This window comes from Gracilinanus agilis, chromosome 2 (assembly GCF_016433145.1).
Source record: "Gracilinanus agilis isolate LMUSP501 chromosome 2, AgileGrace, whole genome shotgun sequence".
In the NCBI taxonomy this organism is placed as follows: Eukaryota; Metazoa; Chordata; class Mammalia; order Didelphimorphia; family Didelphidae; genus Gracilinanus; species Gracilinanus agilis.
Window position 1 is genome coordinate 533,463,273 of NC_058131.1, and position 13,540 is coordinate 533,476,812.

The window sequence follows — 13,540 nt, forward strand, 5'->3', positions numbered from 1 at the left end:
ATGACCTGAGTTCAAGGCCTGCCTCCAACACTGATTACCCTGAATAGTCATAGCCTCTCAGTTTTCCCAAGCAATTCCTCAAGATTATTACTTGCAGATAAAGTGCCAGTCTATATCTGTGGAGGAAATGCCCACACTGGCCATTGCCCAAATTGATGAACTCACAGATCTTGACCAAAAAAATAAAAAAAAGAAGCAAGAGAAAGAAGAGTATGGTCACTTAAAGTGCTTTCTCAAATTACAGAAATGTTCAAGGCTTGACCCCCTAGCTCTTAGAAACTCAGCCCAGGTGTTAATTCCTACACAAGACCTTTCCTATTAACTCCCTGTCCAATTTGTACTATGCTCCTCTCACCAAAATTTCTTTGCTTTGAGTTATCTTTGTTCGTGATATCCTTGCCTCCTCCCTTCATAGAATTCTTGGGGCCCAGGGATTGCTTCCTTTTTTTTAACTTTCCCTCTCCCCATTTCCCCCTTTTCAGTGACCTTTTAATTTTTATTATCTTCCCTTATTAGATTGTAAACTCCTTGAGGGCAGGCTCTATTTTTTTTGTTTGTTTTTTGTATTCATATCTCAAGGACTTAGCACAGTGCCTGACAGATACATAGTAGGTGCTTAAATGTTTATTGACTGACTGACTTTTGTATCTACAGTATCCAGACACTGGATCCAGTGTCTGACAAAGTGCTTAATACATCCTAAATGCAACTGAATTGAACCAAACAAAAATGAATGAGCTTAAGTCAGGAAGAATTTATCAAATCCCTACTATGTGCCAGGTACTGTATCAGATGTTGGATTATATTAAGTATTTATATACATATACCCACATATACTTAATGCACCCCCAAATGGTCACCCACTCCCAGTATTTTACCATCTCCTGTGTTCTGCCTTACAGAAGGCTAGTGTTTGATCATTTGACTGTGGGAGTAGTTGCCTGACCTGCCATTGGGAAACAATTCTATTTTGTAGAGTTAAATGAACTTAAACTGATAAACTGTCCATTGTAAGAGAAATTTTATGTAAACATAGCAAAGGCCAAATTATTCTTTGATACTTTCAGCCCATGACAGGTATCATCATTGAAAGTGTTGCTGGTTTGGTGTATTGTGTGAAACAAGTTGTTTGTGCTCCTAATGGGCTTTTCCTTACCTTTTAAAAAATCTCCCCAAACAGTCAAGGTAGCATGTACCTGCCTGTCAATAGAGGAGTCCTTAACATTTGTCCACCTAAGCATCACACAAACCGCACAACTTCCACAGCTGGCAAACCCAGGTGGAAAGTCAGTGTGCCACCCAAAACACTGGAGGCCAAGCAGGCAGTTACTAAAGAAGAAATGCAAGCCAATATTTTCTTCCTATTCCCCCCAACCATACCACCCCCCAACAGTCCCTCCTCTTTTGTTCAGAATGTGTAACAGTGTTAACGGAATCTGATTAGAACAAAGAAATGGAGATCACTGTGACAATTATATTCCAAATGAAGATGCACCTAATTCTGGAAAATAAAGCCAGGTGAAGATAAGGGTGCATCCACTGAGAACAATTACACAGCAGATGCATCCAAAAATTCATTAGCTACGTATAATTTGACATATCCTTCATAAATACAATTCATTACATTTATAAATAATCCATCACAGGTGTTGTGAATCCAAATGGTTTGCAGGAGACTGCTTTATTCAGGTGGAGGGAGGGAGGTAGATCTGAAGACTATCTGGTTATTTAAATGATCTTGCCTTCTAAAAAGAGTATTTATTGTCTGCTAAATAAATGGAGAAGGTCATTATTAAGATGAAAATGGTGGAGGTCATGGATGTTCCACAAGGATTTTACCTCTGTCTTCCCTCCTGTTGGAGTATTATGTGGTCTTGAAAGATTTTGGAGCTAAATTCTGTTATTCATCAGAGAGGACCATACATGCAAAGGAGTTCTGGGGATTCAGTTTGCCCTGGACCATCTTCTATTACTCCCAAGACTGGTGCTAGTTGCGATTCTGTGAGATGGCCAAATATAGTGTTTGCAGGGGCGGGTACTGGAGAATGAACCAGAGGTTGTTAGAAAGCATAGAGCTCAGTTCATGAAGAACTGAGTTAAAATCCTGCTCCACAACTTGCGATGTGACCGTAAGTAAATTATTTAGCCTCTCTGCCTTAGTTTCCTGATCTGCAAAATGAGGAGGTTAAAATCAATAGTCTCTAAAATCCCTTTCCACTCCAAAATCTATGATAGTGTGTTCTGAGGAGGGGAAAAGGTCGCTTACTTAGAGGGGAGAGATAAAATGACTGAAAAATAATCGAATACAATACAGAAACGCAAATATATATTCTTATAGTAGCTAGATTTTCATTTATAAAAATAATAAAATTCTCTCTCTTAGGACTACTTTTCAGCATCCTATTATAGGGCCAAGTTTTGAGCTTTTTTTTTTTTTTTTTAAGGAAAAAAGTGCTAGTTAGTATTAATAATTTAAATGTAAGAATTTCAAAATAAAACAGCAGGCTTAATCAGATTTGAGGAAGTTTAGCTATCTTCTTCATTTAGAAAGGGGGCACTATTGCAGTAAATATATGCTAGTGAAGGATGGGGAGGTTGGGGGTGGGGGGCGGCGGTCTGATTACCTGTCCCAGATGTTTGTTTCTCAGAGACTTTGCGTCGGAAACCACTCCCTCTCCACTCTGTCATATGATTTCCTCTCCCTGTGATAAGCTATTTCGATTCAGCCCCAGCTGTACAACAGAAAGATGAAGAAGAAGAAGAAGAAGAAGGGGGAAAAAAATCCCTGACACCACAGGGGGAAATAAAACCAACTTTTTAAAAAATGTGTTTTTGCTCTAGTGTTCTCTAATTTTGAAAGGGGGTGGGGTGGGTGGAGTGTTGGTGTCTCATCAGTTTGAGCTGCAAGTACCAGAGGGAACAATGGGATACAGAGACTCACGGGAAAGGAAAAAAAAATCAAACTTTCGCCTCAGGGAGAAATAAATAGGAAAGGATTTTGTTGTTGTTTCCAGGTGTTATTTTGAAGGTACTGTTCTATAGAGCACTTAGCACCTACCAGTGCTAAATCATTTTAAAGTGATAATCTTATCCTCGCTTTACTAAGTGTCCTCTTCACAGTCTCACTACTTTTTAAGTTTCCGTAAGTGAAATATTTCTTTAGCAGTGAGGACAGGTGGCATGTAGAAGAATTTGGAGAAGTGGCTTTTCTATTGCCACCATGGGTGGTTTACCATATTCCCACTGACTGTGTGATTCTAGGCAAGTCATATAATTTCCTTATCATAAATAATAATGAAAATAATAGTTAGCATTTACATATCACTTTAAGGACTACAAAGTACTTTACAAATATGATCTCATTTTATCTTTACAACAGTCCTGGGAGGAAGGTGCTATTATAATATCCCCATTTTACAGATGAGGAAACGGAGACGAACAAAGCTTAATTGACTTACCTGGGTGTCTCAGCTGATATCTGTCCAAGGCTGGATTTTAATTCAGAGCTGCCAGATACCATTTCTACTTCTCTACCCACTGTACAACCTACCTGTGCCTCAGTTTCCTCTTCTGTAAAAATGAAGGCATTGCATTTGTTGGTTTCTAAGGTCCCTTCTTCCTCTAAGTATGTGATCCTATGTCCTAAGCTCCATTTGTTTTTGCATTCATGTAACTCATTTTCTGAAGTTTATATATGATCAGATCTTATCTGATCCTTACAACATTCTTGATCTAGAAGTTTCTGACAGGAATTGCTAAAACTTGGGTATTTCTAATATTTTAAGACTACCTGGAAATGATTTATCGGGGAAGCTGGAATTAATTCCTTTCAGAGCAAAAATACTTATTAATTACATTTTATAAATGAAATACTTGAAACAGAAGGAATGATAAAAGAAAATTACAATTTATATAATTATAAGTACTTGGAGAAGAGTTGAGGATATATAGCTCCCTTTCTTCATTGTAGAAAGTGGGAAACTGGGTGTGTAATATTTCATGAACTGTCAAAAAAAGTCAATATATTATTTGGTTTTGCTGATCTATTTTTTTCCTTTTTAAATCTTTGCTACAAGGAAAGGTGTTTTTTTTTAGGTAGTAGAAGGTATGAGGTATGTTTAGAAATAAAGGCTATTTTTAAGCAAAAGGTGTCAATAAAAAGATACTCCATATTTTTTTTCCAGTCCTTCTCTGTTGTGCTAATATGATTTTAAGGGAAGTAAAAAGAGCTCTTCTCCTACATCACTGCCTTATCCTGGCTGAGGAGTTTGTGTAGATCTATAGAACTAAGAGCTATGCTGTGCAGGGTTACCGGAGATGGACAGGTCATAGTAGAGAGCTCTGACAAAAAGTGATCCATTGGAGAAGGTAATAGCAAAATATACTAGTCTCTTTGTTGAGAAAACCCCAGAGACCATGGAGTTTTGAAGAGTCAGACAAATGAAAGACAGAACAATAAGGAAATAGACTTGACTCTAAGTCAGGTCATGTAGTGAATGCACCACTTTGGAGGAGAATGAGAAAGACCTTTGTTCAAAATCTCTCCTTAACAGTAATAACCCTAAGCAAGTCATCTAATCTCTTGGCCTGGATTTTGCTAATGAAATGGAGATAATAATATCTACATCACAGAGTTGTTTTGAGGACATAATGAGAGCATAATAAAGGAAAGTGCTTTTCAAGGTGTAAGATGCTTTATAAAAGTTAGTTACTATTGTTATTATTATTAATTACTTTACCTTTCAGAAAGATATAGAAAGCCAACATGCCTAACTTAGGGTGGGATAGAAATAAATTCCTGGGAATTATTGAGAAGGCAAAGGGTTTTTTTCTGGGACCAGTTTCTTATAAAAAAGGAAGTATGAAAGAATGATGTCAATTTCTTGAGCATAAATAATAACTGGAGCAACCAGGTGGTGGTACATTAGATAAAGTGCTGGACCTGAAGTAAAAAAAGACTTGAGTTCAAATCTTGTCTCAGTCACATACTAGCTATGTGACCCTGTGCAAGTCACTTTCCCCTGTTCGTTTCCCTTTCTTCATTTGCCACAATGAGATGGAGAAGAAAATGGCAAACCACTCCAGTGTCTGTCAAGAAAACTCCAAGTGAGGTCAAAAAGAATCAAACATGACAGAAGTTGGCTAAACAACACCAAAAAACAATTATAATCCTTCTCTTCCCTTACTCCTTCCAATCTTTCCAAAAGGTATATGCTCCCTTTAAAGAGCTTTATAGCAATGGTGGTCGAACCCTGTTTACTGAGTTGACTCTAAAATATAATTGTCAATGATTTTTTTTCTATTACTACCTTTTTCCACAGACCTCTCTCCCCACATCTCACTTCCAATCCTATCTGTCCTTCCACTTCTGCTTTCTCCCAGCTTCAGGCACAGATTCCCTTACAAAATAGTGAGATTGTGGTTTTTATTAAGTCACCAAATCAGAGGATATTCGATTCGTTAGGGACTTTAAAAAAATCACAGCATCCAAAGCCTTCGTCTTACAGCAGGGGAAACTGTGAATTTGAAAAATTGTATCATATTTAAGGTTATACAGTGTACAAATGAAGATTTTGAATTGGACTTCATCCCCCATAAATCCCTTGGTGTTTCCCAAAATTCCCTTTAATCTCTCCCGTGCCTCCATGTTTACATGGTCACTAAGTGATCACATTATTGTTTTATAAGTTCTGTAGCTCCTCCCTCTTCCTCGATTCTTCACAAGCATGGCTGAAGTTAGTTTAGCACATTTTCACTCCAGTTTTTTATGTTAGTTTATTATTAATAAAACTTTATAAAATATATTTAGTTCTTATGTATTAATTTTAATTCCCCACAATAGCAAGTAAATGGAAGATCTGGGATTTGAACCCAGATCTTTTATCTCCTGGGGCAGCAAGATGGAGAAGAGGATAGAGTGCCAGACTTAAAGTCAGAAGACTCATCTTTTTGAGTTCAAATCTGGTTTTAAACACTTCTTAGCCATGTCACACTGGGCAAGTCACTTAACCCTATTTGCCTTAGTTTCTTCATCTCTACAATGAGCTGGAGAAGGAAATGACAAATACTCCAGTATCTTTATCTAGAAAACCCCCCAAATGGGCTCACAAAGAGTCAGACACAACTGAACAATAACTTTGGTCTCCTACTCTGGTGGTGTTTTCCATTATTCTCCTCTTGTTAGGAAAGAAGGTAGACAAAGCTTGAATTTCACATGGCAAGAATAATTATTTAAAAGTAATGAGATCTAGATGTAGAAGAATATAAGTACACATGCCATTTGTCTTTCTAAAAAGGAGAAAGGACATCTGCAAATCAAATCAAGTAATGAGAGCAAGAGAATAGTCTCAGGCCTTTTTTAATTGTATAACCATGGAAGCTAGATCAAGGGCAGTTTGAATGTTTGGCCTCAGATGATTTAAGGATTCAACCATTTCCTAGTGATCTGGAAGGACTAGGTCACCCAGAATTATTAGTTCTCAAGTTTTACAGATAACATTCTGAATGGCTGTAAGCAACCATTCACTAGGACAGCCATATGCTCTCTCTCTCTCTCTTCCTGGATTTTTTATAGCCCCTTCTACTTTTATGGAATACATTGCCACCACATCTGGATAAGCTTCTAACAATAGGAACAGCCACCAAATGTGGATGGCATTCTGTATGCTGTTCTAACAGTGACAGTCGCCCTGAGATCTGTCTGATACCAAGTGAGTATGTGGGGAGGGGTGTAGAATGAGTGGGAAAATCCCAATGATCAATCCTCCCTTACATTAAAACCCACATCCACTTCATATACAGACTATTGTATTTAATTCACTTCTTACTTTGAAGAAACTGTTTAATTAATGAGAAGAAAAGCTGCTTTGAGTTTTTCCAAAAGGAATAAATAGGATTGTATACAAATAAAAAGGTCATGTAATTTTACAATAAAGAAGAAAATTAAGGCCCAAAGTGATTAATTGTCTTGACCAAGGTTGTACAGATAGCTAGTGGTAGAACAAATCGACAATTTGTTAATACTATATTATTTTAATATATATGTGCTTAACATATAATATATTTATTATATATAATATATAATGAAGTTAATACTGTAATATGAAAAATGACTTAGACATTCCATACTTGAATAAGGCTTATTCAGTTAACACTGAAAAGGTGAGTCCATTCTACGCACACATATGGGTATTTTTTCTCATTTTCCTTTAAAATTATTGATATATTTTGTTCACACATCACATTCATTTTTTAAAAGTTAGCATTTATATAGCACTTTAAGGTTTTCAAAGTGCTTTACCTATATTAAGTCATTTTGTCTTCAGTCTCAGATATAATCCTTCCAATCTGGAGAGCTATACCTTATAGAAAAGAAGGAAAAAAGAGAAAGAAAAAAATCAGTTAAGCAAAACTCACCAACATGTCAACTAAGACTCAAAGTGTATAAAGCATTCTGTGCCTATAGTCAACCATCTTTGCAAAGTGAAGAGGCAGGTAGATCATCTCATCTCCTCTTCAGGACCAAGCTTGGTCATAATAATTATTTAGTTTTTGATATCTCTTGTTATTGTTGTTGAAGTTTTCAGGCTCATTGTAGAGATTTTACACACATATATGAATGTATATTTGCATATGCATCTGCATACATATAGATTTATCTACATATGTAGATATATCTATGGTAGGACCTCGATTTATGTGAACTCAACAAATGTGAATTGAGTTATACAAGACTGACAATTTAAAAAAATAAAGATAGAAAAATATGGAAAATAAACACTTTAAATTACATGCTAAAACCATGCCATTTTCCCAAGCAATATAAAGTCTCATAGTAGTTCAAACAATCATGCTCATTCTTGCTCTGAGAAGCATTCATGTGAGTCATTATATTGTTTTCTGCCAAACATTAGGTTCCACGTCAGCCTTTGCTCAGTGCTCTCTTTTGTAACAAGTCCAAGTCTTGTCTGCATCAGAGCAGTGCTTCTCCTTGTTTCATTATTGCTCTTTAGTCATAATAATGGCCCCAATGTACAAGAGTAGTGATGCTGGTAACTCTGATAAACATAAAAAAGGTGTCAAGCACCTAGATATATTTGTATTAGAAATATTTGTTAAATAATAAAGTTTTCTATTAAGTGTGACTTTCAACTTTTAACAAGGGTCTTGGAACAGAATTGGTCACATCACATGAAGTCTTAGTGTGTATATAAATGTTATATATATTCAAATGTGTATCTATATATACATATATATGTATTGCTTTCTTGGTTCTTCTATCTTTATATCTTTATATCAGTTCATCTAAGTCTTATCTAAGTCCTCTGTATTCTTTAAATTCATTATTTCTTGTAGAGGTGGAATATTCCAGTATTTAATATGTCATGATTTGTTCAATCATTCCCTAATCAATGAGCATCTGCCTAGTCTTCATATATAGCGATATACTATGTATATGAAATATATATTTTGATATAGTGCTGCCACAATTATTTTGGTATGTAGGAGACCTTGCTTTCCCTCTCTGACTTTAAGGAGTATGTCTACCTAATGGTTCTCTGGGTCAAAGAGCATACACATTTTAGTCACTTTCTTAGTATAATTCTAAATTGCTTTCCAGAATGCCTCAATGAGTTCACAGTTCCTTATGTGTGAATAATAAAGAACAGTTTAATCTTTTCCTTCTAGCAATAAATAAATGAATTCACCATGACATTAGACTTCTTTCCCCCTTATTATCTTCTTTTCAAGGAGTTTGGGGGGGGATAAAGGGATTTTTAAAAAAAAGTAAAACTGGTCTTGGCATACAAATAGGGAATGATAAAATCACAAGAAGACTGAATTAAGCTCTAGGCCTAAATGATCATTTGCTTGAGAAACATGGTGGAAAATGCTGCCCCAATTGCCAACAACAGGCTGTCTGAACTATAGATTCCTCTCCAGATAATTATAGCAGATTCAAACAAATCTATTTGAGGCCTCTATAATCAAGGAGTGAGCTGCAGTGAGCTTTCTTCTTGTCCCTGTTCCTCTATTGCAGGCTTCCCCACCTATTGTTGCCTCCCACCTCTATGTTGACTTTTGGCAGCTCAAGGAGACTGAAGACAAAACTGGAAGGTTCCCACTCATTTAGATTCTCTCCTTTCCCAAAGAGAGCTATTGTATAGTCAGGAAATGCCCTCAAACCCCCATAGATCTTGCTTATTTTAGTATTACATTTTTCCCAACTGCAAAATCAGTGGATAGATTGCTGCACTTAGAGCCAATAAGAGTCATCTTCCTGAGTTCAAATTTGATCTCAGACACCTACTAATTGTGTGGCCTTGGGCCGTCACTTAATCCTATTTACCTCAGTTTCCTCATGTGGATAATGACATGGAGAAGGAAATGGCAAATCAGTCCAGTATCTTAGCCAAGAAGACTCCATAGACATGTGAAAAAAATGCTCCAAACTAATATTGATTAGAAAAAAGCAAATTAAAGCAACTCGATATTATCTCAAATCTAGCAGATTAGTTAACATGACCAAAAAGGGAAATGATAAATATTGGAAGGGATGTGGGAAAGCTGGGACACTAATATACTGTAGGAGGAACTGTGGAACTCAACTCTGGAGAGAAATAATAGTTCAAAGGAATACAAAACTCTGCATACCCTTTGACCACTACTGGATCTTTATCTCAAAGAGATCAGATATAAGGAGAATGAACCTATTTGCATGGAGATATTTTTAGCAGCTTTTTGTAGTGGCAAGTAATTGGAAATTGAAGGGTTGTCTATTACTTGGAGAATGGATGAACAAATTGTGGTATATAGTTGTAATTTTATACTATTGCACCATAAGAAACAACCAACAGGATGAGTTCGGAAAAACTTGAAAAGACTTATATGAACTGATACAAAGTGAGCAGAATCAGGAGAAAATAATATTCAGTAACAGAAATATTATACAATGATCCATTGTGAAAGACTAAGTCCCTAAGAGAGTCATAATGAAAATGCTATCCATAACCAAAGAAGGAACTATTGAAGTCCGAGTGCCAATCAAAGCATGGCATCTTCCACTATATTTCCTTCATGAAACTTCTCTTGTATTTGTGATATATGTCTTTTAGCACTACATGAGCAATATAAAAATATGTATTACATGAAATCACTGATATAACCTATGTCAGACTATTCACTGCCTTGGGGAGGGTGGAAAGTTAAGGGAGGGAGAAAATCCAATTGGAAGGTTGGGAAAGGACCCTCAGAGCTGGGGATATAAGAAGGGTTTCATGTAGGATGTGGTATTTGAGCCAAGCATTGAAGGAAACTTGAGATTTGAAAAGGCTAAAGTGAAGAAAAAGTATTCTCTATGCTAAGAGTTGCTAAGTTACGATTTCTACTTGAAGAGGACCAAAATGACATCACTATGTTGGAGTGTGTCTGACTGGCTAATCAGATTAGTATAAGATCAGAAGGCACTGCAAAAGATCAGACATACATAGTCTATATTACTATTTGAGATGGATGGAGATATTTCTGCATTTGTGCAGCTCACTTTTCTTTGAGTTATTGCAGTTATGCATGGGATACAACTTGTACAAAGACTGAAGGACTAGAAATGGAATACTATGTATAAGCAAAGCAAGAATTTTCATTGTAATATGGAGAATACAATATTTGTTAAAGACTTTACTCTTTCATTTCAGTGTTGAATTTCAGCACAATCTATCCTTATCTGGGCCAACTTTAGATTTTATGAGTATTATTTTCAGAATAGAATTTCTAATTATTGTTGCTTTCATTCATCTAATACAATTTATAGTCACTACGATGTTAGCATGGGGGACATGCAATAGTTAGAAATCAATCCTTTCATGTTCTTACATTACTTGTCCTAATGGGCCCATCTAATAAGTTCCTGGTCTTTTGGAATGTCTGAAGATGGAAAGTAATCGAAACACTTCCTATTCATTATATTGATGGCATTACAACTTTACTCTTGTCTTTTGAGTTCCAAAAAAGAATCTCATCAGAATCGAATTCCTATCTTCAACATTTCCAGGCCTATTTGGGTTTTATTATGTTTCACTTAAAAAAAATAAATTGACAAACCAAAATTATGTTTTCATTGTTGGTACTACAACGATTTCAGAAGGGTTTCCCCGTTCCCCTATCTCTAGCTCATCGTGTCTATAATACCTCCATCATTACATTTGCATGCTTTTATTATGTAGTCTACCTATGTGAGGGCAATGTGTCAGGAAGCATCCGATCTGTAAGTGACTAGAGTTAAAATCATCTTCAACAAATCGTCAATGCGGCCGTCTCTCAGCCATGCTAATAATGCCATCCTGTCAGCTCCCACACTTTTGATAAACAAGCCTCTCCAGAGAAGGATGTGGGGGAAGTTATGTAATCATTTGGAAATATGTCAACATAGCCGTGGGATGGGGGCAATTAAGCCTACTCTTCCCTAGTAAATGCAGAATGGGGTCAGAAAAGTGGGTACTTATACCCAATTTAGCTGCGGCGTCTGGAGCCAATTCGTTTGTTTAATGTCTCCTTGTTTGTGCATAGTTGGGATTTCTCCTGGGGGGTGGCAGGAGGTGGGGAAGGTAGGCAGAGGGGGAAGTTGGAGAACAGCTAGAGGGAAAGGAGCTAAAGCAATGGCAGAAGCCTCTGGGAACAGTTGATGTGGTTTCCTTTTTGCTCATTCCCTTTGCTCTTAAAAAAAAAAAAAAAAGACAAAGAAATCTCTTGCTGTCCTCCTGGACAACCAGCCTGCTGAATTGCCAACTCCCACTTCTTCTGTCAGGAGGTAGGTATATTCCTCCTGGAGGGCTGAAGGGTAACATGACTGATGAATGCATCATTCGCTGACTTCACAGCTTGGTTGGAGTGCTGTCTTTTGCACGTGATGAGCAAGATGAGATTTTTGTCTGTTTTTATGACAAATGGCCTTTTAGGAGTGGGCTGTACAATTCCAAGGAAACATCCACAAGTCCTAAGAAAGTTTTGTAGGCACATATCCATTAGTCCAGCTGTTTCGGTCAAATTCCCAACATATCCTGCTCCATTTTGGTTTATTTGCTGAATATGCCATCTGAGCCATGAAACCAAGAAAGGTACAATTAGTATTTTCCTTCCTTATCAGGTCACAGATTCGAAGCCAAACAAATTTGGGTGGTTTGACAGCTGACAAAAAAAACCCAACAGAATGCACTGGTGGAAGCTTCACTTTGCCAGCAACCTCAAGAAAGTTGGAACCCAGAAAGCCAGGCTCATTTCTTTGGGGCCATCATGTCTGGCAAATGGCTCTCTGTCATTTGTGGGACTGTACATCCCTTTTGACTTCCTATGGCATTCTAGTCTTCCTAAGACCACTTCCTTGATGGATTCGTGCTTTCCCTGCTCCCTGTGGTTAACACAACTGTTCCAGTGGTGGATAATTTGAGGGAGACTTGGATTTCCAGGAATGAGTAGTGTCTACTGGTGGTTTTGATCATTGTGATTTCAGATTCTAGGCCCCAACCCTCGAAAGAGAAAGAATGCTAGTTTAGCTGCCTCCATTGCGAGCACTTAAATTATGGTCAAGAGTATTCCTTCTACATGTCCGTAAGGCAGGAGATCTTAACCATTTCTTTCTTTTTTGCTTCATGGACTGCTCTGGCAATCTGGTGAAGTCTATTAGCCTCTTCTGCAAATAATATTTTTAAATGCATACATATTATGATTGCAAAGGAAATTAGTCATTTTTTAAGTTCATGGAACCAAAATTTAAAATTTTTGCTGTAGGAGCTCTGAAAAATTTGGGATAAGAGGTAGAATATTTGGAGGGAAAGTTAAGAGTAGAAAAATGGGGAAGAAAAGCATTTCTGCTCTGATATTTCCTTCCTCCCAACCCTCCTTTGTCCCATGAAGCTCTTCCTTCTTCCTTCCAGACATTTTTCTCCTCACTGTTTTCATTTGGAATCAGATCAACCTGTCTCTCTATTGTCAACAATCATGTTAATGCCTGCCAGGTGTTTCCCACCATTGGACTGAGTAGTAATACACAATCTTTGGGGGCAGGGAGTGGAGGAAACAATAAGGGCGAATTTTGAATAATGGTTGTGTCCATTGAAACAGCATTTATGCAGAGAAAAATAGAAAGTGAGAGTTCTAAAAGGCATGTCCCCATTGTCAATATATTGAGACAAAGTTAGCCATATTATCAGTGTCATTATTCTCAAATAGGGACAGTGAGGTGACATAGTAAATAGAGTGTTGGCCTTGATAAGGCTCATCTTCCTGAGTTCAAATCTGGCCTCAGATACTACTAGTCATATGACCCTGGCCAAGTCACTTAACCCTATTTACTTCAGTTTCTTCATCTATAAAAAGAGATAGAGAAGGAAATGGCAAGCCAATCCAGGATTTTTGCCAAGAAAACCCCTAAGGGGGACACAAAGAGTTGAACATGACTGAACAAAACTGAACTGAAACTGAAAACAACTGAACAAAAACAATTTCAAAATATCTTGAATGTGATGCTCACAAATCTAATCTGCCT